Below are 24,205 nucleotides of genomic sequence, written 5' to 3'. Positions count from 1 at the left end.
TGGCCACTTAAGGACCACTGCCCACCCAGATGCAATTTTCCCACCAGCAGGGATTTAGAAAGGGGGCAGGTGGGTGCAGCGGGAAACCCAGCAGATCACCCTGCCCAGGCCTCGGGGGGGGGGGGGGGGGGGGGGGGGGGGAGATCCACTTCCATTACTGACCACCTTTCCAGATTACACAGCCACCCCCAAACTCACTGCCTCCTTCCCAAGTCCTCTGCCCCAAGTGATCTTGCCATCATGACCTACACTCCTTTCTTTCCATTCACCCCTCAGGCTTCCCCCTCCTGCCTCCGCAGCAAGACCCTGGACCTAGCTGGTCCGGTAGGCGCCAGCTCTTAGACTGGTGGGAGTGCCAGCGCTGGCCACTGCTGCAAATGACGCTGTTGGAATTACAGAGCTGCCCACCTATCGGATGGGCTGGCAGCTCTTCGAGGTTGGACGTCCTCCCAAGTGAGGAGTGGAATTCCAGCCTCACCCAGCTACTACTTGCTAGTTCTTCAGGTGGCAGCACAGGAAACCCTGCTGTCCAAAATCTCCAGCCTAGACTATGGTCTAACCAGAGATTTGTCTACTTGAAGCTTGATTTCCACCCCCTTGTCCTAAAGGCCAGCATTCTATTGTCATTTTGATTACCTGTTGATGATTGTAATGGTCCGTGCACCTAAGCACTGTCCCTCATTGTAAGTATTCTGTGCTATCCTTTCTTGGTCCAAAATGGTGACCTTAATTTGGCTGCGGGGAAATACCTTGGCCACATTTTGCACATTCACTTAATCCATCAATATTTCCCTGCAATTATATGCTTCTATTTACACAGTTTGCAACGTGTTCTTTGTGTCATCACATATTTTGATACCTGGCTTTCTATCTTATTATCTATGTCATCAATAAATGCAGTGATTGCATGTGGCGGTGAACACCAGTGGAATCCTGCCAATTAGCGTACTTGCTCATTATCCCCACTCTCACTCTTCTACAGATGCTATACCAGACAAATGTGGAAGCTAAGTCATTCATTACTACCGGCTCACTTCATTATATTGATGGGAGGGACTGAGTCACCAAGAGTTTCATTTTCTGTACAGGAAACAGCAGGAAGAGAAAGAACTTAACATGGACAGCATCACAATCTCAAGATGTCTCAAAGCACCTTGCAGCCAGCCCATCAACATTTTAAAAATTGAAAACCAATTTGCTGGGAATACTCAACAGGTCAGGCAGCATCTGTGGAGAGAAACAGTGAATGTTTCAGGTCAAGATGACCTTTCACAATCCTTCACGTATCCGTGAATAAACTGGTGACTTGCAACCCCCCTGTTACTCCAGAGAGACAAATTAGAAACATAACTTTTACGACACAGATACAAATTACATCAAGACTCTGTTGGGATTCAGTCACACTGTGTCCAGTTTTAACTCTATTCAGGTTGGTGGGTTTTGAATGGGTTAAATCTAGGCCCACTGATACTAATATTAACTCCAGGAAGGCAGTAAGATGAGTTACTTTCTGCTATAGAAATAGGGCTTGGCCTTGTTGACATTCCACCACCCATCATGAAATAGGTGGGAAGCAGCTGCTGGCCTGGGAGCAGCAGCGGCCTCGGAGCCAAAACCTCAGCATCTGGATTCAGGGCTGAATGTGCTTCCTGACCGTAGAGTCTTTCCGTTTTACAGCAGTTCCCCCAACCACTGACCTCACCAGGAATCTGGACACTTCTCTCCCACCATTCACACCAAGGGACATTGGTCCAACTCTGCTTCTTTATTTAGATGAGAAAATCAAACAATATTCAGTTTTTGCACCTCATTTCAAATTCCAGCCAATTATTGCTGTCAAATGACCGTCTATCCCATGCTGCCCTCACCGTTGCAGCTTCTCACTGCACTCCGTACAAAGCAGCCCCATTCCTCTCCAGATCCATTTACTAACTCTCTCCCTCTCTTTCCACAGGACCAAATGGCTGACAGAGCAAGGCAGGGATCCAACACTGAGGAGGAATAACAAGGAGCCTGGCCCTCAGCAAGGTGGAAGAAAAATATTGCAGATGCTGGACATCTAAAATAAAAACAGAAAATGCTGAAAAAGCTCAGCAGATCCAGCATCGTCTGTGGAGAGAGACAGAGTTAACGTTCCGAGTTCACATGATCCTTCTACAGAACTCCTCGCGAATACCTCTCCTTGCGAGTGTTCCTCCTCGCGAGGACCCGTCTTCGTGAGTACTCCTCCACGCAAGTACCCCTCCTCGCGAGTACCCCTCCTCACGAGTACCCCTCCTCGCGAGTACCCCTCCTCGCGAGTACCTCTCCTCGCGATTACCTCTCCTCGCGATTACCTCTCCTCGCGATTACCTCTCCTCGCGAGTACCCCTCCTCGCGAGTACCCCTCCTCGCGAGTACCCCTCCTCGCGAGTACCTCTCCTCGCGAGTACCTCTCCTCGCGGGTACCCCTCCTCGCGGGTACCCCTCCTCGCGGGTACCCCTCCTCGCGAGTACCCCTCCTCGCGAGTACCCCTCCTCGCGAGTACCCACCACCAGTGTGACGTTGAAGGGCCCGTCGCCAGTGTGACGGTGTAGGGCACAGCGCCAGTGTGACGGTGTAGGGCACAGCGCCAGTGTGACGGTGTAGGGCACAGCGCCAGTGTGACGGTGTAGGGCACACCGCCAGTGTGATGGTGTAGGGCACACCGCCAGTGTGACGGTGTAGGGCACACCGCCAGTGTGACGGTGTAGGGCACACCGCCAGTGTGACGGTGTAGGGCACACCGCCAGTGTGACGGTGTAGGGCACACCGCCAGTGTGACGGTGTCGAGCCCGCCAGTGTGACGGTGTAGGGCACACCGCCAGTGTGAAGGTGTAGGGCACACCGCCAGTGTGACGGTGTAGGGCACACCGCCAGTGTGACGGTGTAGGGCACACCGCCAGTGTGACGGTGTCGAGCCCGCCAGTGTGACGGTGTAGGGCACACCGCCAGTGTGACGGTGTAGGGCACACTGCCAGTGTGACGGTGTAGGGCCGCCAGTGTGACGGTGTAGGGCACAGCGCCAGTGTGACGGTGTAGGGCACACCGCCAGTGTGACGGTGTAGGGCACACCGCCAATGTGACGGTGTAGGGCACACCGCCAGTGTGACGGTGTAGGGCACACCGCCAGTGTGACGGTGTAGGGCACACCGCCAGTGTGATGGTGTCGAGCCCGCCAGTGTGACGGTGTAGGGCACACCGCCAGTGTGACGGTGTAGGGCACACCGCCAGTGTGACGGTGTAGGGCACACCGCCAGTGTGACGGTGTAGGGCACACCGCCAGTGTGACGGTGTAGGGCACACCGCCAGTGTGACGGTGTAGGGCACACCGCCAGTGTGACGGTGTAGGGCACACCGCCAGTGTGACGGTGTAGGGCACACCGCCAGTGTGACGGTGTAGGGCACACCGCCAGTGTGACGGTGTAGGGCACAGCGCCAGTGTGACGGTGTAGGGCACAGCGCCAATGTGACGGTGTAGGGCACAGCGCCAGTGTGACGGTGTAGGGCACAGCGCCAATGTGACGGTGTAGGGCACAGCGCCAGTGTGACGGTGTAGGGCACAGCGCCAGTGTGACGGTGTAGGGCACAGCGCCAGTGTGACGGTGTCGAGCCCGCCAGTGTGACGGTGTAGGGCACAGCGCCAGTGTGACAGTGTGGAGCACAGCGCCAGTGTGACGGTGTGGGGCACAGCGCCAGTGTGATGGTGTCGGGCACAGCGCCAGTGTGACGGTGTAGGGCCCGCCAGTGTGACGGTGTAGGGCCTGCCAGTGTGACGGTGTAGGGCACACCGCCAGTGTGACGGTGTCGAGCCCACCAGTGTGAAGGTGTAGGGCCCGCCAGTGTGACGGTGTCGAGCCCGCCAGTGTGACGGTGTCGATCCCGCCAGTGTGACGGTGTGGGGCACAGCGCCAGTGTGACGGTGTGGGGCACAGCGCCAGTGTGACGGTGTGGGGCACAGCGCCAGTGTGACGGTGTGGGGCACAGCACCAGTGTGACGGTATAGGGCACATCACCAGTGTGACGGTATAGGGACTGCCGCCAGTGTGACAGTGTAGGGCACGCTGCCAGTGTGACGGTGTAGGGCACAGCGCCAGTGTGACGGTGTAGGGCACACCGCCAGTGTGACGGTGTGGGGCACAGCGCCAGTGTGACGGTGTAGGGCACACCGCCAGTGTGACGGTGTAGGGCACACCGCCAGTGTGACGGTGTAGGGCACAGCGCCAGTGTGACGGAGTAGGGCACAGCGCCAGTGTGACGGTGTGGGGCACAGCGCCAGTGTGACGGTGTGGGGCACAGCGCCAGTGTGACTGTGTGGGGCACAGCGCCAGTGTGACTGTGTGGGGCACAGCGCCAGTGTGACGGTGTGGGGCACAGCACCAGTGTGACGGTGTGGGGCACAGCGCCAGTGTGACGGAGTAGGGCACAGCGCCAGTGTGACGGAGTAGAGCCGCCAGTGTGACGGTGTGGGGCACAGCGCCAGTGTGACGGTGTGGGGCACAGCGCCAGTGTGACGGAGTAGGGCACAGCGCCAGTGTGACGGTGTGGGGCACAGCGCCAGTGTGACGGTGTGGGGCACAGCGCCAGTGTGACGGTGTCGAGCCCGCCAGTTTGACGGTGTAGGGCACACCGCCAATGTGACGGTGTAGGGCACACCGCCAATGTGACGGTGTAGGGCACACCGCCAGTGTGACGGTGTAGGGCACACCGCCAGTGTGACGGTGTAGGGCACACCGCCAGTGTGATGGTGTCGAGCCCGCCAGTGTGACGGTGTAGGGCACACCGCCAGTGTGACGGTGTAGGGCCCGCCAATGTGACAGTGTAGGGCACAGCGCCAGTGTAACGGTGTCGAGCCCGCCAGTGTGACGGTGTAGGGCACAGCGCCAGTGTGACGGTGTGGGGCACAGCGCCAGTGTGACGGTGTGGGGCACAGCGCCAGTGTGACGGTGTGGGGCACAGCGCCAGTGTGACGGTGTGGGGCACAGCGCCAGTGTGACGGTGTGGGGCACAGCGCCAGTGTGACGGTGTGGGGCACAGCGCCAGTGTGACGGTGTGGGGCACAGCGCCAGTGTGACGGTGTGGGGCACAGCGCCAGTGTGACGGTGTGGGGCACAGCGCCAGTGTGACGGTGTGGGGCACAGCGCCAGTGTGACGGTGTGGGGCACAGCGCCAGTGTGACGGTGTGGGGCACAGCGCCAGTGTGACGGTGTCGAGCCCGCCAGTGTGACGGTGTAGGGCACACCGCCAGTGTGACGGTGTCGAGCCCGCCAGTGTGACGGTGTAGGGCACACCGCCAGTGTGACGGTGTAGGGCACACCGCCAGTGTGACGGTGTAGGGCACACCGCCAGTGTGACGGTGTAGGGCACACCGCCAGTGTGACGGTGTAGGGCACACCGCCAGTGTGACGGTGTCGAGCCCGCCAGTGTGACGGTGTAGGGCACACCGCCAGTGTGACGGTGTAGGGCACACCGCCAGTGTGACGGTGTAGGGCACACCGCCAGTGTGACGGTGTAGGGCACACCGCCAGTGTGACGGTGTAGGGCACACCGCCAGTGTGACGGTGTAGGGCACACCGCCAGTGTGACGGTGTAGGGCACACCGCCAGTGTGACGGTGTAGGGCACACCGCCAGTGTGACGGTGTAGGGCACACCGCCAGTGTGACGGTGTAGGGCACACCGCCAGTGTGACGGTGTAGGGCACACCGCCAGTGTGACGGTGTAGGGCACACCGCCAGTGTGACGGTGTAGGGCACACCGCCAGTGTGACGGTGTAGGGCACACCGCCAGTGTGACGGTGTAGGGCACACCGCCAGTGTGACGGTGTAGGGCACACCGCCAGTGTGACGGTGTAGGGCACGCCGCCAGTGTGACGGTGTCGAGCCCGCCAATGTGACGGTGTAGGGCACACCACCAGTGCGACGGTGTCGAGCCCGCCAGTGTGACGGTGTAGGGCCCGCCAATGTGACGGTGTAGGGCACAGCGCCAATGTGACAGTGTAGGGCACAGCGCCAGTGTAACGGTGTCGAGCCCGCCAGTGTGACGGTGTGGGGCACAGCGCCATTGTGACGGTGTGGGGCACAGCGCCAGTGTGACGGTGTGGGGCACAGCGCCAGTGTGACGGTGTGGGGCACAGCGCCAGTGTGACGGTGTGGGGCACAGCGCCAGTGTGATGGTGTGGGGCACAGCGCCAGTGTGACGGTGTGGGGCACAGCACCAGTGTGACGGTGTAGGGCACAGCGCCAGTGTGACGGTGTGGGGCACAGCACCAGTGTGACGGTGTGGGGCACAGCACCAGTGTGACGGTGTAGGGCACAGCGCCAGTGTGACGGTGTGGGGCACAGCGCCAGTGTGACGGTGTGGGGCACAGCACCAGTGTGACGGAGTAGGGCACAGCGCCAGTGTGACGGTGTGGGGCACAGCGCCAGTGTGACGGTGTGGGGCACAGCACCAGTGTGACGGTGTGGGGCACAGCGCCAGTGTGACGGAGTAGGGCACAGCGCCAGTGTGACGGTGTGGGGCACAGCGCCAGTGTGACGGTGTGGGGCACAGCGCCAGTGTGACGGTGTGGGGCACAGCGCCAGTGTGACGGAGTAGGGCACAGCGCCAGTGTGACGGTGTGGGGCACAGCGCCAGTGTGACGGAGTAGGGCACAGCGCCAGTGTGACGGTGTGGGGCACAGCGCCAGTGTGACGGTGTGGGGCACAGCGCCAGTGTGACGGTGTCGAGCCCGCCAGTGTGACGGTGTAGGGCACAGCGCCAGTGTGACGGTGTGGGGCACAGCGCCAGTGTGACGGTGTGGGGCACAGCGCCAGTGTGACGGTGTGGGGCACAGCGCCAGTGTGACGGTGTAGGGCACAGCGCCAGTGTGACGGTGTAGGGCACAGCGCCAGTGTGACGGTGTGGGGCACAGCGCCAGTGTGACGGTGTGGGGCACAGCGCCAGTGTGACGGTGTAGGGCACAGCGCCAGTGTGACGGTGTAGGGCACAGCGCCAGTGTGACGGTGTGGGGCACAGCGCCAGTGTGACGGTGTGGGGCACAGCGCCAGTGTGACGGTGTAGGGCACAGCGCCAGTGTGACAGTTTAGGGCACAGCGCCAGTGTGACGGAGTAGGGCACAGCGCCAGTGTGACGGTGTAGGGCACAGCGCCAGTGTGACGGAGTAGGGCACAGCGCCAGTGTGACGGAGTAGGGCACAGCGCCAGTGTGACGGTGTAGGGCACGCTGCCAGTGTGACGGTGTAGGGCACAGCGCCAGTGTGACAGTTTAGGGCACAGCGCCAGTGTGACGGTGTGGGGCACAGCGCCAGTGTGACGGTGTAGGGCACAGCGCCAGTGTGACAGTTTAGGGCACAGCGCCAGTGTGACGGAGTAGGGCACAGCGCCAGTGTGACGGTGTAGGGCACAGCGCCAGTGTGACGGAGTAGGGCACAGCGCCAGTGTGACGGAGTAGGGCACAGCGCCAGTGTGACGGAGTAGGGCACAGCGCCAGTGTGATGGTGTAGGGCACAGCGCCAGTGTGACGGTGTAGGGCACAGCGCCAGTGTGACGGTGTAGGGCACAGCGCCAGTGTGACGGTGTAGGGCACAGCGCCAGTGTGACGGTGTAGGGCACAGCGCCAGTGTGACGGAGTAGGGCACAGCGCCAGTGTGACGGTGTAGGGCACAGCGCCAGTGTGACGGTGTAGGGCCGCCAGTGTGGTGGTGTTGGGCACACCGCCAGCGTGATCGTGTAGGGCACACCTTCGCTGGACAGTATGGTGAGAAAGGCCAGTGAGCTGCTCATCACATTGTTCACCTGGTCAAGCACTTGAAAGAAAAACAGAAAACCCTGCCCGCTGTGATTGGGAGGGACCCCCTTTCATTGTTGTAAATCTTTATTTTGAACCTTATAGATAGTGTGACAATAATTGAACTGGAATTAAACTCCAGAATATTCTCTATTCTGTATTTAAGTGCGTTGTTCAGATTGGCACTGCATTCGGCATGAGTAACCTTTCAGCCTCTCTGTCTAAAAGGTGGGTGTTGTCTCCGAATGAAGCAACAATTGTAAACTAACCCCAGAGAGGTTTGGTTTATTATACAAGCCAGCCTGACATCAAAGTGCTGGTAAACATTCGACTTGGAAAACAGCCAATCCTTTGACAGTTCTGCTTAAAAGACAAAGACTGACATCTTTCAGTTTTCATATCTAGATAGAAATAAAGAGCTTTGTAACATTAGTAAAATCCAATACAGATTTTGTTGTGAAGAGATTAACCAAGAGCATAGTATTACCAAAATGTACAAAATTGCTTCAGGTGCTTCACTGTCCGTTTCCCTCCCCTCCCCTCCAACCCTCACCAGCTGTACGCCGTTATCTGTGGGACTGCCTCTCGTCTCTGACACTCTTCCCCTCCTTCTAACTTTCAATCTGACAACATGTTGTTAGCCAAGGAGCGAAGATTTATTTAATTTAAACCAGGTACAGGCATTACGTTATGTTAATCACGTTTGGTTGCATGGTTACAGATGCCTCTATAACATCATTTTTTAAAAACGTATTCCTTTCTTAGAGTTACTGTAAGGGTCCTTCCTGTTCCTTCTTGTTTATTTCCCCCTTCCTTTATTCTTGCTGTTACATTTTTTGATCCATGGATAATTATTGGACACGTGTCTTTAAGGCGAGCTGACATTTTAATTAACGCAGAAGAAAGCAGTGGCCTGTTCCTTTCATTCAAACAGCAGAATCCGGAAGGCTGTGCTGTTTTAGAGATTGGCTGGTCTCAGGGAAAACTCAGTTTGAGTCAAGTGGCTGGTGACCAATGAATTGGCCCACAAGGCTGCGCTCTGCCCAGTAACAGGTGGCGATCGGATATTATCCCACTGGAATGTTTATCAGAGCCACGAGGTTCCATTTTAGTTTAATTTTTGGTTCTGGCAGCAGAGGTGGAAGGTCCAGCTAAATCCTCTCCAGAAAATGTCTGCGAAGCCTCTTCAAAAAAGATGCACCTAACTCTCTCTCTCCAATATGCCTGTGGCCGTTGGATTCTTGAAGATAGAACCCGAAAGCTGGCCACAGTCTGGGAGCAAAGCCTGATGAAACAGAGACTCTGTCTCACCAGGAAAATTGCGTGCACAAGCTGCAAAACAAGGACTCTGATTCCCAAGGTACTGTGGGGGGAAGCCGGTTTCATTTACAATTTTCTTTTACACCTTCCCCCTCTATGTTTGTCTGTCTTGGGTGTGTGGGTAGAGCGTTGGTAAGCACGTTACAGTAGGAGTTAGGTACTTATTAATAAGTAACCGACTATACCTGCTGTGTATTTCACCATGAACCTTGTTGTAAATAAACAGTAATTGTCTTTCAACTTACAAACCTGATGACTGTAATTATTGGGCAGCCAAGGGCAAAATTATCAGGAAAGTGTGTAAGAATTATTGGTTAATTCACTTGTGTTTTGACTCTGGGGGCAGTGGGGTTACAAAGCCAATGTGCAGAGTGGATGGCACAAGCCATCTCATTGTTTACGTCAAAAACAAATTCAAATTGAATCCAATTCATGGTCCCAACAAAAAGAGACACATTGGAACCAAGCTGACAAGAGCGGACATTATACCTGATCTCAGGCTTGATCCTACACATGATCTGAGAACATTATTTTCAACAGAAAGATAATTCTGATCATCATCCGCACAGCAGGCAGGTTATATGCTCCAACCTGTGAACCCTTCATCTCCATTTTACTAAATTAACCGCGGTCAGTTACTCCACAGAACAGAGATAGTCTGACAACTAAACACGCACTGACAACATTTTGAATTAAACGTTTGCTTGGCACGGTGGCACAGTGGTTAGCACTGCTGCCTCACAGCTCCAGGGTCCCAGGTTCGATTCCCGGCTTGGGTCACTGTCTGTGCGGAGTCTGCACAGTCTCCCCGTGTGTGCGTGGGTTTCCTCCGGGTGCTCCGGTTTCCTCCCACAGTCCAAAGATGTGCGGGTTAGGTGGATTAAAGGGATAGGATGGGGGGAGTGGGCCTACATAGGATGCTCTTTCAAAAGGTCAGTACCAGACTCGAATTGGGATCTTGGACACCTCAATTTGATCTCCGCTCACTCTTCCAAATTCCAGAGAGTATCGGCCTAAACTGTTCAATCTCTCTTCATACAACAAACACCTCGGCCGGGATTCTCCCGCAATTGGCGGCACGGCCCGACACCGACACCAAGAGCGGCGTGAACCACTCCGGCGTCAGGCCGCCCGGAAGGTGCGGAATCCTCCGCACTTCGGGGGCTAGGCCGGCGCCGGAAGGGGTAGGCGCCACACCAACCGCCGGCGAAAGGCTGCCGTGGGCCGGCGTGGGTTGGTTTCTTCGCCGCGCCGGTGGTGGAGCCTTACAGAGGCCGGCACGGAGGGAAAGACTGCCCCCACAGCACCAGCCCACCCACAGATCGGTGGGCCCGATCGTGGGCCAGGCCACCGTGGGGGCCGCCCCTCGGGGCCGGATCCCCCCACACCCCCGAGGACTCTGCTAGCCGCCCTCCAAGCCAGGTCCCGCCGGGATGGACCATGTCCATTTCAAACCAGCGGGTCTGGCCGAAAATGGACGGTCGCTCGGTCCATCGGGGCCCGTAGAATTGCTGGGGGGGGGCACTGCCAACGGCCTCCGACTGGCGCGCCACGATCCCCGCCCCCGCCCGAAAACCAGTGCCAGAGATTTCGGCAACCGGCGTCGGGGTGGGAGGTGGGATTCACACCTCCCCCCCCCCCCCCCCCCCCCCCCCGGCGATTCTCCGACCCGGCGGAGGATCGGAGAATCCCGCCCCTCATCTCTGGAATCAACTTACAAAATCTGCACTGTGGTGATTCTATGATTCTGCTCTTCCGGGATCACTAAATATCTCTTCGGGAAGAGAATAAAACTTTTGTCTTAATATATGGATCAATTGATGCATTCATTTACTTTGGCACGATTCCGAAAAGACCGCATTCTTCTGAGAAAAGAGATGATTGACAAGAGAAACGATTACATTTTCTAAGATCATCTTTCATGAAAAGTATTTCACTCTAATGCATCAGAACGTCTTTCCCACAGCTCCCTAAACAATGTGCTTCATGCATAATGACTACAATTGGAGGTCAACGCGGCTCAGTCAGTGACAGTCCCACCTCAAGACTGTACTGATCGAGGGTCAAGTCTCAGTCCAGAGACTCGAGCCCAGGACCTCAAGGGTTGTAATCTCGGGATTATTCCCTGTGCCACCTGCCAATGAGGCTAGAAATAGGAAGATAGAGCAGCTAAAAACGTGGTTAAAGAGCTGGGGCAAAATTCTCCGGAAATGGCGCGATGTCCGCCGACTGGCGCCCAAAACGGCGCAAATCAGTCGGGCATCGCGCCGCCCCAAAGGTGCGGAATGCTCCGCATCTTTGGGGGCCGAGCCCCAACCTTATGGAGCTAGGCCCGCGCCGGACGAATTTCTGCCCCGCCAGCTGGCGGAAACGGCCTTTGGTGCCCCACCAGCTGGCGCGGAAATGACATCTCCGGGCGGCGCATGCGCGGGAGCGTTAGCGGCCGCTGACGGCATTCCCGCGCATGGGCATTGGAGGGAGTCTCTTCACGGTCTCCACCATGGCGGAGGCGGAAGGGAAAGAGTGCCCCCACAGCACAGGCCCGCCCGCGGATCGGTGGGCCCCGATCGCGAGCCAGGCCACCGGGGGGGGGCACCCCCCGGGGCCAGATCGCCCCGCGCATCCCCCAGGACCCCGGAGCCCGCCCGCGCCGCCTTGTCCCGCTGGTATGGTAGGTGGTTTAATCTACGCCGGTGGGACAGGCATTTTAGCGGCGGGACTTCGGCCCATCCTGGCCGGAGAATCGCGCGGAGGGGCCCAAGGACTGAACCCTGTGACACCCCCACTAGTTACATCTTGCCATCCAGAAATAAACCCATTTATCCTGACTCTCTCTCTCCTGTCCGTCAGCCAGTCTTCTATCCAAGCTGATAAATTACCCCTAATCCCATGTGATCTCACTTTGTGAATTAACCTTCTGTGCGGCACCTTATCCAACGCCTTCCGGAAGTCCAGATATACAACATCTACAGGGTCCCCATTAACGGGGCTGGTTTAGCAGAGGGCTAAATCGCTGGCTTTGAAGGCAGGCCAGCAGCTCAGTTAAATTCCCGTACCGGCCTCCCCGAACAGGCGCCGGAATGTGGCGACTAGGGACTTTTCACAGTAACTTCATTTGAAGCCTACTTGGACATAGACATAGAATTTACAGTGCAGAAGGAAGCCATTCGGCCCATCGAGTCTGCACCAGCTCTTGGAACGAGCACCCTACCCAAGGTCCACACTTCCACCCTATCCCCATAACCCAGTAATCTCACCCAACACTAAAGGCAATTTATCACGGCCAATCCACCTAACCTGCACATCTTTGGACTGTGGGAGGAAACCGGAGCACCCAGAGGAAACCCACGCACACACGGGGAGGACGTGCAGACTCCGCACAGACAGTGAACCAAGCCGGGAATCGAACCTGGAACCCTGGAGCTGTGAAGCAATTATGCTATCCACAATGCTACCGTGCTGCCCACTTGTGATAATAAGCAATTTTCATTTCATTTCCACTTTGTTTGTTAAAAGATTCCAATAAACTACTTGAAGACCACCCAGCCTTCACAGAGGAGAATTCAAATTCTCCTATTACATACATAGAACATAGAACAATACAGCGCAGTACAGGCCCTTCGGCCCACGATGTTGCACCGAAACAAAAGCCATCTAACCTACACTATACCATTATCATCCATATGTTTATCCAATAAACTTTTAAATGCCCTGATTGTCCTGATAATCTCTCACCAAACACCACTCTGTCTCCGCCAGCCTGGCACCCTGGCAGTGCCACCTGGCTACGCCAGCCTGGCACCCTGGCAGTGCCATCTGGGTTACAGCCTGGCACCCTGGCAGTGCCTCCGGCTATGCCAGCCTGGCACCTTGGCAGTGCCATCTGGGTTACAGCCTGGCACCCTGGCTGTGTCACCTGGCTATGCCAGCCTGGCACCTTGGCAGTGCTACCTGAGTTCCAGCCTGGCACCCTGGCAGTGCCACATGGCTATGCCAGCCTGGCACCCTGGCAGTGCCACCAGCTACGCCAGCCTGGCACCTTGGCAGTGCCACCTGGGTTACAGCCTGGCACCCTGGCAGTGCCATCTGGGTTACAGCCTGGCACCCTGGCAGTGCCTCCGGCTACGCCAGCATGGCACCCTGGCAGTGCCACATGGCTATGCCAGCCTGGCACCTTGGCAGTGCCACTTGAGTTCCAGCCTGGCACCGCCACTTGGGTTCCAGCCTGGCACTTCCAAGGTGCAAAGCTGGCAATTTTTCCACAGGTATGCTCTGGCCAGGGGTGCCCTGTGTGGGTGTTGCTGGGGTGCGGGGAGGCGCCCATGGACCCTCCCATAGTGCATTGGGGATTGGAGGGATTGGGGGGTCGCATCCAGTGAGCGCAGCTCCTTGGTGCTGAAAACGGGGCTGTGTGCGGCCTCACCCGTGCGTTCTCTTCTGAGGCCCCCATCTAACCTGTGTGCCATTATATAGTGTGTGTTTCTCGCCGCAGGGTGCGTGGACAAACACGCAGCTAAACGAGTGTAGGACATTGCTCCCATTTAGTTAAATCCTGCCTGAAGTGTAATTTATGGCGGGTTTTGCTGAGAGTTTCCTGCCGGTGATTTCCCCACCGCTATCCAACCACACACTGCGCGATTCTTCCAAAGGGGAACAAAGTCACATCGCAAGCGCGCTTAGCCAGGTGTTTCCCAGCGCTCGCAGTGTCGAGAAACACATGACTATACGCGTGTTGTATAAGGGGCCTGGATGGGGAACGCTCGGCCGAGGCCGTTTGGTAAAATGGGGAGTTCCACTTGCTTCAACTCCCAAAGGTATTTCCTGCCCTGGTCAGTATTTCTGGAACTTTCATTACACATAATGGACACGTCATTAAAATGTTTCAGGGGCAGCACGGTGGCGCAGTGGTTAGTGCTGTTGCCTCACGGGGCCAAGGTCCCAGGTTCGTTCCTAGCTCTGGGTCACTGTCCGTGTGGAGTTTGCACATTCTCCCCGTGTTTACGTGGGTTTTTCCCCCATAAAGCCAAAGATGTGCAGAGTAGGTCGATTGGCTATGCTAAATTGCCCCTTAATTGGAAAATTTTAATTGGGTACTCTAAATATATATTTTTTAATGTTTCAGAACAAGATTTTAGTCTGGTCTGACTGGAATTATCTTGTTTCAAGTGCAGCCAAGAATGAAGAAGAACCTGTTACGTCAGCAAAAAAAAATGTCTTTATTTAAGAGATCGCGATCATAGTGAATGGAAACAAAGATACATAAATCCTGAGGTATCTGTGCCCCACCCTCATGAGACCGAAGTGACAACCCTCTATGGCTAGGCCACCAGCAGAAAGGTAAAGATCTTGTTCACCATTTGTTTCTACTTCTGAAAAACAAAACGAGTTTCAATGGGTGGGGAGTTACTTCCCATCTTATTTCAAAACATTACTACTGAATACATGATTATTTCTGATGGCTACATTAATCTTGGGATGTTCATTAATGGCACATGGCAATAAAACTTGTAACAAGGATGGCACGGTGGTGCAGTGGTTAGCACTGCTGCCTCACGGCGCCGAGGTCCCAGGTTCGATCCCGGCTCTGGGTCACTGTCCGTGTGGGGTTTGCTCATTCTCCCCGTGTCTGCGTGGGTTTCGCCCCCACAACCCAAAGATGTGCAGGGCAGGTGGATTGGATACGCTAAATTGCCCCTTAATTGGAAAAAATGAATTGGTTACTCTAAATTTATTTTTAAAAACTTGTAATAATATCTGAATAGGATAATTTTAAGGTTACGCCATTTAACAATTTGCTCTAAAAAGAGCAGTTATTACCTTAAAAGAGGTCCTTACAAAACAAATATGCCTCAACATTGTGGGCAATGTACTCTACTCATTTTCTGGAGGAATGATTAGAACATCTAAAACAGGAATATTGGTGGGATCTTTTTACCGACTAGTCAGGTTATAATAGGTAGGTTCATAGAACATAGAACATAGAACGATACAGCGCAGTACAGGCCCTTCGGCCCACGATGTTGCACCGAAACAAAAGCCATCTAACCTACACTATGCCATTATCATCCATATGCTTATCCAATAAACTTTTAAATGCCCTCAATGTTGGCGAGTTCACTACTGTAGCAGGTAGGGCATTCCACGGCCTCACCACTCTTTGCGTAAAGAACCTACCTCTGACCTCTGTCCTATATCTATTACCCCTCAGTTTAAGGCTATGTCCCCTCGTGCTAGCCATTTCCATCCGCGGGAGAAGGCTCTCACTGTCCACCCTATCTAACCTCCTGATCATTTTGTATGCCTCTATTAAGTCTCCTCTTAACCTTCTTCTCTCTAACAAAAACAACCTCAAGTCCATCAGCCTTTCCTCATATTTCCTCATGTTAACACCTTGATGCTGATTGGCCGATTGTGCAGAATGTATGGTAATGTATTTCTTGAGTAAGGGTGGCCAGATATCACTGATGAGGAGAACGCAGTTTTGGGGAGGGCTGTGTGATATTGGCTAAACTCCATGTCCTCGTGAACACATGTCTTGTATAACAGTGTGTGCTGGATGAGATAAATTTAGAGTTGGACTATTGGATGTGGTGGTTATTAGGTTGGGGCATTTAACGACAGTTGACTTGTTCCGTACAATGTTTATGAAGCAAGTGTCATGTTCGGTATATTGTGAACTTTCGGTCAATACTCTATACTTATTAAAAACTACAAAATGATGGTTGTCCAAGGATTGTCAGACTTTTCTTGTCGTTTGAAACCTTTCCCCTGTCCCAAGAGGTAAAAAAGGAATTTTTCAGACTGATGCTGACAGAATGCCTTTTCCTGAAACTATTTCAAAAGGATCATTTCAAATTGAATTGATCAGTCAGATGCAAAGCCAGCAACTGTCTCAAACTCTCAAGGTGTGAAAGCCATCAAAGAACATGTTTCATCGAACTGGAGACCCACCTTATTTGAAAAAGGGCTTTGGACTTATAATAGGTCACAAGGTAAGCGGCTTGCTGTCTGATCTGAAAACAGCGAGAAGCTATTCTGGATAGGACTCCATCAGACAGCTAGTGAACCTAGTACACATCAAATAAGCAACCAAGATTCAATTCACTGTTCCTGGAACTCCCTCCCTAATAGCACTGTGGGTGTACCTACATCACATGGACTGCTGCATTTCAAGAAGGAAGCTCATCACCACCTTCTCAAGTCAATTATGGTTGCGCCACAAATGTTAGCCTGGGCAGCAAAGCCCACATCCTGTAAAAAAATGAATTAAAAAAACAGCTGTACCTTGAAAGGAGGAGGACTCTCCCCAACTTGTTCCAACTTCAGGTTCACCTGAGAGCTAACCTCCTGGAAAGTCAACTACAAGAAGCTTCACAGCTTGCGGAAAAAACCTCGTAAGACCTTCACTCCAGTCAAAGCATCAACTCATCTAGGAAACTACAGGCCTACTATGAAAGAGATTGAAACAGTCATAAATTGTAATTGAACTGTTTTTTATTCATATATATCACATTTTTACGTGATTGGTACTGTGAGTGAGTCAGATAAATGAGATGTTGGGTGTGATTTAATGGCCTCGTCACACCCGACTTGGTGTCGAGATGAGGCCACTGAATCTTGCGAAACACCTCTCGCGTGATTCGCGATGCTCGCAAGTTTCAACCGAACTTCGCGTGACGTCGCGACCTGGATCTTGCCCTCACAACGCGAGATCCAGATATGAATATTTAAATGAGCCATTAGGCATGTGCTGGATTCTCCCGGCACCCAACTGCCTCTGCTGGGAAACCTCACCACGGTGTTGTTTAGTCCTGGTCCTCACAAACATGGACCAGGCTTAAAGGCACCCAGGGGTCTCTCTGGCGACCTCTGGGTGGTCAGGGACTGTTTAGGGTGGCACCCTGGCATCTGGGCACCTTTGTACTGCCAATCTGGCACTGCCAGGGCTTGGGGCCTGAGGTGGGCCATGCCCATGAAAGGGGGGGATGGCGGGGTGGGGGTGAAGGACGAGTATGAAAGGGCCTCATAAAGGTTGGGGGGGGGTGGTGAAGAGTGGGAGTCCTGATAGGGGGTTGGCCTGAAAGGAAGGGTGCGGAGGGGAGGCCTGAAAAGGCCCCCCCCCCCCCCCTCAGCGACCCCATAGCATAGTGTCTTCACTTGGGGGTGGGTAATGCCAATGCGTGCAAGGGGTGATATTGCCTGTAGGTGGGGGGTGTGGGGAGCCCTTCAAGCTCACTTAGAGATCGGGCAACCTTTCAAAATGATACCCCGATCACTGAGGAGTCGGTCTCTCCGGTGGGTTCAGCTCCACACTGCTTTTGTGGGCTTGACCAAGGCAAAACTCCCCAAGGTTCAAATGAATGACTCGGGGTGGGATCTAACGGTCTCATTGCGCCCGAAAAGCAGGGAAGCGCACACAACACGACCGGTAGTCCCACTTCCGGGATCTACACAACTCACCGTGCCTCGCAAAATCTACAGCTAGTCTTACTCTACTATCCATTCCCGGGATCTAACCAAGGTGTAGGATCTAATTCCCTCACCTTGGAGACCACGGGTGAACGCCGTTCAGTACCGATCTCCACAAACAGGGACCAGACGGAACGGCACGCGTGGCAGTCTCCCAGGGGATTGGAGGTCCCCAGGTGCATGCTCTCTGGGTAGGGTATTACTCTGGCACTGCCAGCCTGGCATCACCACCCGGGTACCAGCCTGGAAAAACACTGCCAGCTGGCATTCTTTGCGTGGCTGTGATTGGGCCATGTGGTGGGGGACCTGGGGACCTCCTTTTAGTGAGATGGGGCTTGGGGTTCCGATCTATCGCTGCCCTGAGGCTGCACGGTGCCAAGTGCGGCCGGGGAGTTCCCCACTGAGGCCCCGTATCTACCCAGGTGGGCGTTAGATATTGGGGTGTTTCTTGGCGCTCCGAGAGCTGGGAAAACCCAACTAAACTCGTGCTACGGGGCTGTCGCCTTTCGGGTAGATCGTGCCCCAAGTGTGAGTAAATACCAGCATGGATCGCGCCCAAAAAGCCTGCTGGAAACACCTCACCCAAATCGCCCAAAATGACATTTTAGAAATTTTTGGGTTGTATTGCGCCTGTTGCGTTTAAACCTCCAGGCCATATGTGTGAAAATAAATAACCTTTCTTACTTCAAAATTCACAAAACAACTTTCTGCTGGAATTATTTGGGAAAGTAAGAAAACCTCAGATAAAACACACCAATCACGGGTAGCAGGAAAACATGTAAAATCTGTGTGGTGGACAGAATTTATGTTCCTGGAGTCTAGTGTGTAAACTATGGCCTGTTTCTCGAAGTAAGAAGTCTCACAACACCAGGCTAAAGTCCAACAGGTTTGTTTCAAATCACTAGCTTTCGGAGCGCTGCTCCTTGCAGGTGACATTTTATGTAACTTCAATTCTGCTCTCATATTCTCTTTGTCAGTTTTAGTTTCCTTCTTACTTCCCCTCTCAATTTACTCTATTTGGCTTAGTTATCACTTGAAGAATTAATCTGGCATGTATCATACATCTGTCAAATTCTCTGAGAAACAGCAGTAGGAATAGACCCCCGGCCTAACCAACCTGCTCAGTGTCCCCATATCTCTTGATTTCCTGACACATCAAAAATCTATCTATCCCAGTCTTAAATGTATTCAACGACGGAGCATTCACGATCCTCTGTGGTATAGAATTCCAAAGATTCACAGCCCTTTGAGTGAAGAAATTTCTCCCCATCTCAGTTTCAAATGATCAGCCCCGTTATCCTGTTAGACTGGGCCCTCTGTGTTTGAGATCCCCACGGCAGTGCGAACAATTTCTCAGAGGCCCCCCTGACAAGCTCATTCAGAATTTTGTAGGTTTCAATGAGATCACCTCTCGATTTTCTAAATTTCAGAGAATATAAACCCAATTTACTCTGCTGCTCAAAGGACAACCTCCTCATCCCAGGGGCCAACTTAGTGAACTTTGCTGCATCGCCTCCAATGCAAGTATATATTTTCTCAAATGTGGAGACCAAGGGCGTCATTCTCCCACCCCCCAGCGGGTCGGAGAATGGCCGTTGGCCGCCGTGAATCCCGCCCCCGCCGAAGTCTCCGGTACCGGAGATTGGGCGGGGGCGGGAATCGGGCCGCGCCAGTGGTCGGGACCCCCCGCTCAATTCTCCGGCCCGTATGGGCCGAATTCCCGCCCAGAAATTGCCTGTCCCGCCGGCGTAAATCAAACCTGGTATTTACCGGCGGGACCAGGCGGCGTGGGCGGGCTCCGGGGGGGGGGCGCGGGGCGATCTGACCCCAGGGGGTAAGAGACTCTCCCCACTGCGCATGCGCAGGAAACTGTCGGCGGCCGCTGACGCTCCCGCGCATGCGCCGCATTTCCGCGCCAGCTGGCGGGGCGGAAATCCCTCCGGCGCCGGCCTAGCCCCTCAATGTTGGGGCTCGGCCCCCAAAGCTGCGGAGCATTCCGCACCTTTGGGCCGGCGCGATGCCCGTCTGATTGGCGCCGTTTTTGATGCCAGTCGGCGGACATCGCGCCGTTGGGGGAGAATCTCGCCCCAAAACTAGCCTCAGTGGGCGGGATTCTCCCAGCCTGGGCCGGAGAATCCCCGCAACCGGGCCACGCCGCCCCGACGCCGGCACGCGATTCTCCGCGGTGCGGAGTCGGCCTCTCACTCCCGAGCCTATTTTCTTACGCGCCGGCCCCTGAACTCCCGCGCATGTTGCGTCGGGGCCGGCACGTTGAGGGAGGCCACTGTGCATGCGCGGGTTGGCGCCGGCTCCCCTGTGCATGCGCGGGTCCCGTGGCGCACAGTTCGTGCCGGGGTGGGAGGCTGGAGTGGCGTGAACCGCTCCAGCGCCGTGCTGGCCCCCTGTAGGGGCCAGAATCGGTACTCCCACGCCGTCGTGAAACGCAACGGCGTGGACACTCTGCCGCCGAATGGGAGAATCCCGCCCAGTATTCCAGATAGGGGGCGAAATTCTCCCCCAACGGCGCAATGTCCGCCGACTGGCGCCAAAGACGGCGCCAATCAGACGGGCATCGCGCCGGCCCAAAGGTGCGGAATGCTCCACATCTTTGGGGGCCGAGCCCCAACATTGAGGGGCTAGGCCGACGCCGGAGGGATTTCCGCCCCGCCAGCTGGCGGAAATGGCGTTTGTTTCCCCGCCAGCTGGCGCGGAAATGCGGCGCATGCGCGGGAGCGTCGGTGGCCGCTGAAAGTTTCCCGCGCTTGCGCAGTGGGGAGAGTCTCTTCCGCCTCTGCCATGGTGGAGGCCGTAGCGGAGGCGGAAGGGAAAGAGTGCCCCCACGGCACAGGCCCGCCCGCGGATCTGTGGGCCCCGATCGCGGGCCAGGCCACCGTGGGGGCACCCCCTGGGGTCAGATCGCCCCGCCCCCCCCCCCCCCCCAGGACCCCGGAGCCCACCCACGTCGCCTGGTCCCGCCGGTAAATACCAGGTTTGATTTACGCCGGCGGGACAGGCAATTTCTGGGCGGGACTTCGGCCCATCCGGGCCGGAGAATTGAACGGGGGGTCCCGCCAACCGGCGCGGCCCGATTCCCGCCCCCGCCCAATCTCTGGTACCGGAGACTTTGGCGGGGGCGGGATTCACGGCGGCCAACGGCCATTCTCCAAACCGGCGGGGGGTCGGAGAATGATGCCCCTGGTCTCACCAAACCCCTGTACAATACAGCAGGGCTTCTTTATCCCGATACTCCAATCCCCTGGCAATAAAAGTCAACATGCCATTTGCCTTCCTAATTGTTTGCTGAAACTGCGTACTAACATTCTGCATTCCTTGTACGAACACACCCATATCTTTGAATATTAACACTTACAAGTTTCTCATCTTTTAAAAAATATTCTGCTTTTCTAGTCTTATCACCAAAGTAAACAACGGCACCTATTTTCCTCCACCTGCCATCTTCTAACTCACTCACTTTGTTCAGATCGTTTTGTGCCCTCTCCATGTCCAGATTACCTTTCCCTCCAGCTTTGTATCATCAGCAAACTTTGATACATTACTCTCTGTCTCTTCATCCAAGTCATTAATATATATTGTAAATAACGGACACTCCAACACTGACCTTTGTGACACTCCACAATGCACTGCATACCAGTCTGAAAATGCTCAGTTTATATTCACTTTCTTTCTGTTAATCAATCCTCCATCCATGCTAATATATCAGCGTCAAGTCAGGAGCTTAATCCTGCTTCTTAATCTTTCATGTGGCAACTTATTGAATGCCTTTTGGAAATCTAGGTACACTACATCTACCGATTCACCTTTATCTGCCCTAATAGTTACATCCTCAATTAGTTGAACAGGATTTCCCTTTGATAAAACCCTGTTGGCTTGTTCTAATCATACAATGATTTTCTAAGAGCACTGTTAAGACTCCCTTGTCAATACATTCCAGCATTTTCCCAATCACTAATGTTAGTCTAAACTGCCTGTAGTTCACGGTTTTCTCTCTGCCTCCTTTCTTGAAAAGTGGTATAATGTTTGCTAACTTCCAATCAGATGGGTCTGTTCCTGAATCTGAGGGCAGCATGGTAGCACAGTGGTTAGCACTGTTGCTTTACAGCACCAGGACCCGGGTTCGATTCCCGGCTTGGGTTACTGCCTGTGCGGTGTCTGCACGTTCTCCCTGTGTCTGCGTGGGTTTCCTCCGGGTGCTCCGGTTTCCTCCCACAAGTCTCGAAAGACATGCTTGTTGGGCGAATTGGACGTTCTGACTTCTCCTTCTGTGTATCCGAACAGGCGCCGGAATGTAGCGACTAGGGAGTTTTCACAGTAACTTCATTGCAGCGTTAATGTAAGCCTATTTGTGACACTAATACAGATTATTATTAAAATCTATGCCAGCACAGAGGATCGTAAGATATAGGAGCAGAATTAAGCTATTTGGCCCATAGTGTTTGCTCTGCCATTCCATCAAGGCTAATATGTTCCTCAATCCATTCCCCTGCCTTCTTCCGATAACCCCTGATCCCTTATTAATCAAGAACTAAAGTGTGCTTTATGAACTGTGAAGCCAGAATGAAAATGTATGTTTTTCATGAATTTTCTTTGGCACTTAATTTACTTTTTTATTGAACTGAAGAGGTAGCTTAATGAGTAGTGAAGTTAGAGTCAGGGCATTTTTAAAAATTCTATTGACACATCTTTGCTCCTTCTTCCCGATTTATAGCTATACACTCATTGTCAAAGATATGGGGCTGGATTCTCCGTTGGCGGGATCCTCACACCAGCGGATTTTGCGACGGCCTGGGGGTGCCCGCAATGGAAAACCATTGGCCGGTTGGCGAGACAGAGAGTCCCGCTGGTGGCGGGGGCGCACTGCACCAAAAAACGGGTGGGGCGGGACCGAGAATCCCGGCAATGTTGTTCCTCTTTCAAAATTGTCATTGAATTGAGCCAGACATTGTGGCACATTATTTGATTTATAAACAGGTTTTGGGATCTCCCATCCAACCACCCCACCCTTCGCCAATGTGTGAATAGATACTTACCAAGTTCAATAGGAAGACAACAAAATAATTTAGTAATCAACATGTTCAATAGGAAAATTTACAGAAAATGACTAACTTCAAAACAGCAGCAGCCAGAGCAGTGGCACCACGGCTGGCTCTGATGTTCAGAAGGGAGGGTCAAAGCGCAGAAGAGTAATAGTTATAGGGGACTCTATAGTCAGGGGCACAGATAGGCGCTTCTGTGGACGTGAAAGAGACTCCAGGATGGTATGTTGCCTCCCTGGTGCCAGGGTCCAGGATGTCTCCGAACGGGTAGAGGGAATCCTGAAGGGGGAGGGCAAACAGGCAGAGGTCGTTGTACATATTGGTACTAACGACATAGGCAGGAAGGGGCATGAGGTCCTGCAGCAGGAGTTCAGGGAGCTAGGCAGAAAGTTAAAAGACAGGACCTCGAGGGTTGTAATCTCGGGATTACTCCCTGTGCCACGTGCCAGTGAGGCTAGAAATAGGAAGATAGAGCAGACAAACACGTGGCTAAACAGCTGGTGTAGGAGGGAGGGTTTCTGTTATCTGGACCACTGGGAGCTCTTCCGGGGCAGGTGTGACCTGTATAAGAAGGACGGGTTGCATCTAAACCGGAGAGGCATAAATATCCTGGCCGCGAGATTTGCTAGTGTCACACGGGAGGGTTTAAACTAGTATGGCAGGGGGGTGGGCACGGGAGCAATAGGTCAGAAGGTGAGAGCGTTGAGGGAGAACTAGGGAATAGGGACAGTGTGGCTCTGAGGCAGAGCAGACGGGGAGAAGTTGCTGAACACAGCGGGTCTGGTGGCCTGAAGTGCATATGTTTTAATGCAAGGAGCATTACGGGTAAGGCAGATGAACTTAGAGCTTGGATTACTACTTGGAACTATGATGTTGTTGCCATTACAGAGACCTGGTTGAGGGAAGGGCAGGATTGGCAGCTAAACGTTCCAGGATTTAGATGTTTCAGGCAGGATAGAGGGGGATGTAAAAGGGGAGGCGGAGTTGCGTTACTTGTTCAGGAGAGTATCACAGCTATACAGCGAGAGGACACCTCAGAGGGCAGTGAGGCTATATGGGTAGAGATCAGGAACAAGAAGGGTGCAGTCACAATGTTGGGGGTATACTACAGGCCTCCCAACAGCCAGCGGGAGATAGAGGAGCAGATAGGTAGACAGATTTTGGAAAAGAGTAAAAACAACAGGGTTGTGGTGATGGGAGACTTCAACTTCCCCAATATTGACTGGGACTCACTTAGTGCCAGGGGCTTAGACGGGGCAGAGTTTGTAAGGAGCATCCAGGAGGGCTTCTTAAAACAATATGTAAACAGTCCAACTAGGGAAGGGGCGGTACTGGACCTGGTATTGGGGAATGAGCCCGGCCAGGTGGTAGATGTTTCAGTAGGGGAGCATTTCGGTAACAGTGACCACAATTCAGTAAGTTTTAAAGTACTGGTGGACAAGGATAAGAGTGGTCCGAGGATGAATGTGCTAAATTGGGGGAAGGCTAATTATAACAATATTAGGCGGGACCTGAAGAACATAGATTGGGGGCGGATGTTTGAGGGCAAATCAACAT

The 24,205-nt window shown here is 54.0% G+C and overlaps 1 protein-coding gene across 1 annotated transcript in view; it reads right to left on the bottom strand.

The window, feature by feature from the left end:
- LOC140393621 (uncharacterized) overlaps nt 1–24,205 on the bottom strand; it is a 77,259-nt gene that overhangs the window by 39,488 nt on the left and 13,566 nt on the right. The window lies entirely within an intron of this gene.

The sequence above is a fragment of the Scyliorhinus torazame genome, chromosome 17, assembly GCF_047496885.1.
Source record: "Scyliorhinus torazame isolate Kashiwa2021f chromosome 17, sScyTor2.1, whole genome shotgun sequence".
NCBI classification, from domain to species: Eukaryota; Metazoa; Chordata; class Chondrichthyes; order Carcharhiniformes; family Scyliorhinidae; genus Scyliorhinus; species Scyliorhinus torazame.
This window is presented reverse-complemented; position numbering and strand designations above follow the sequence as displayed.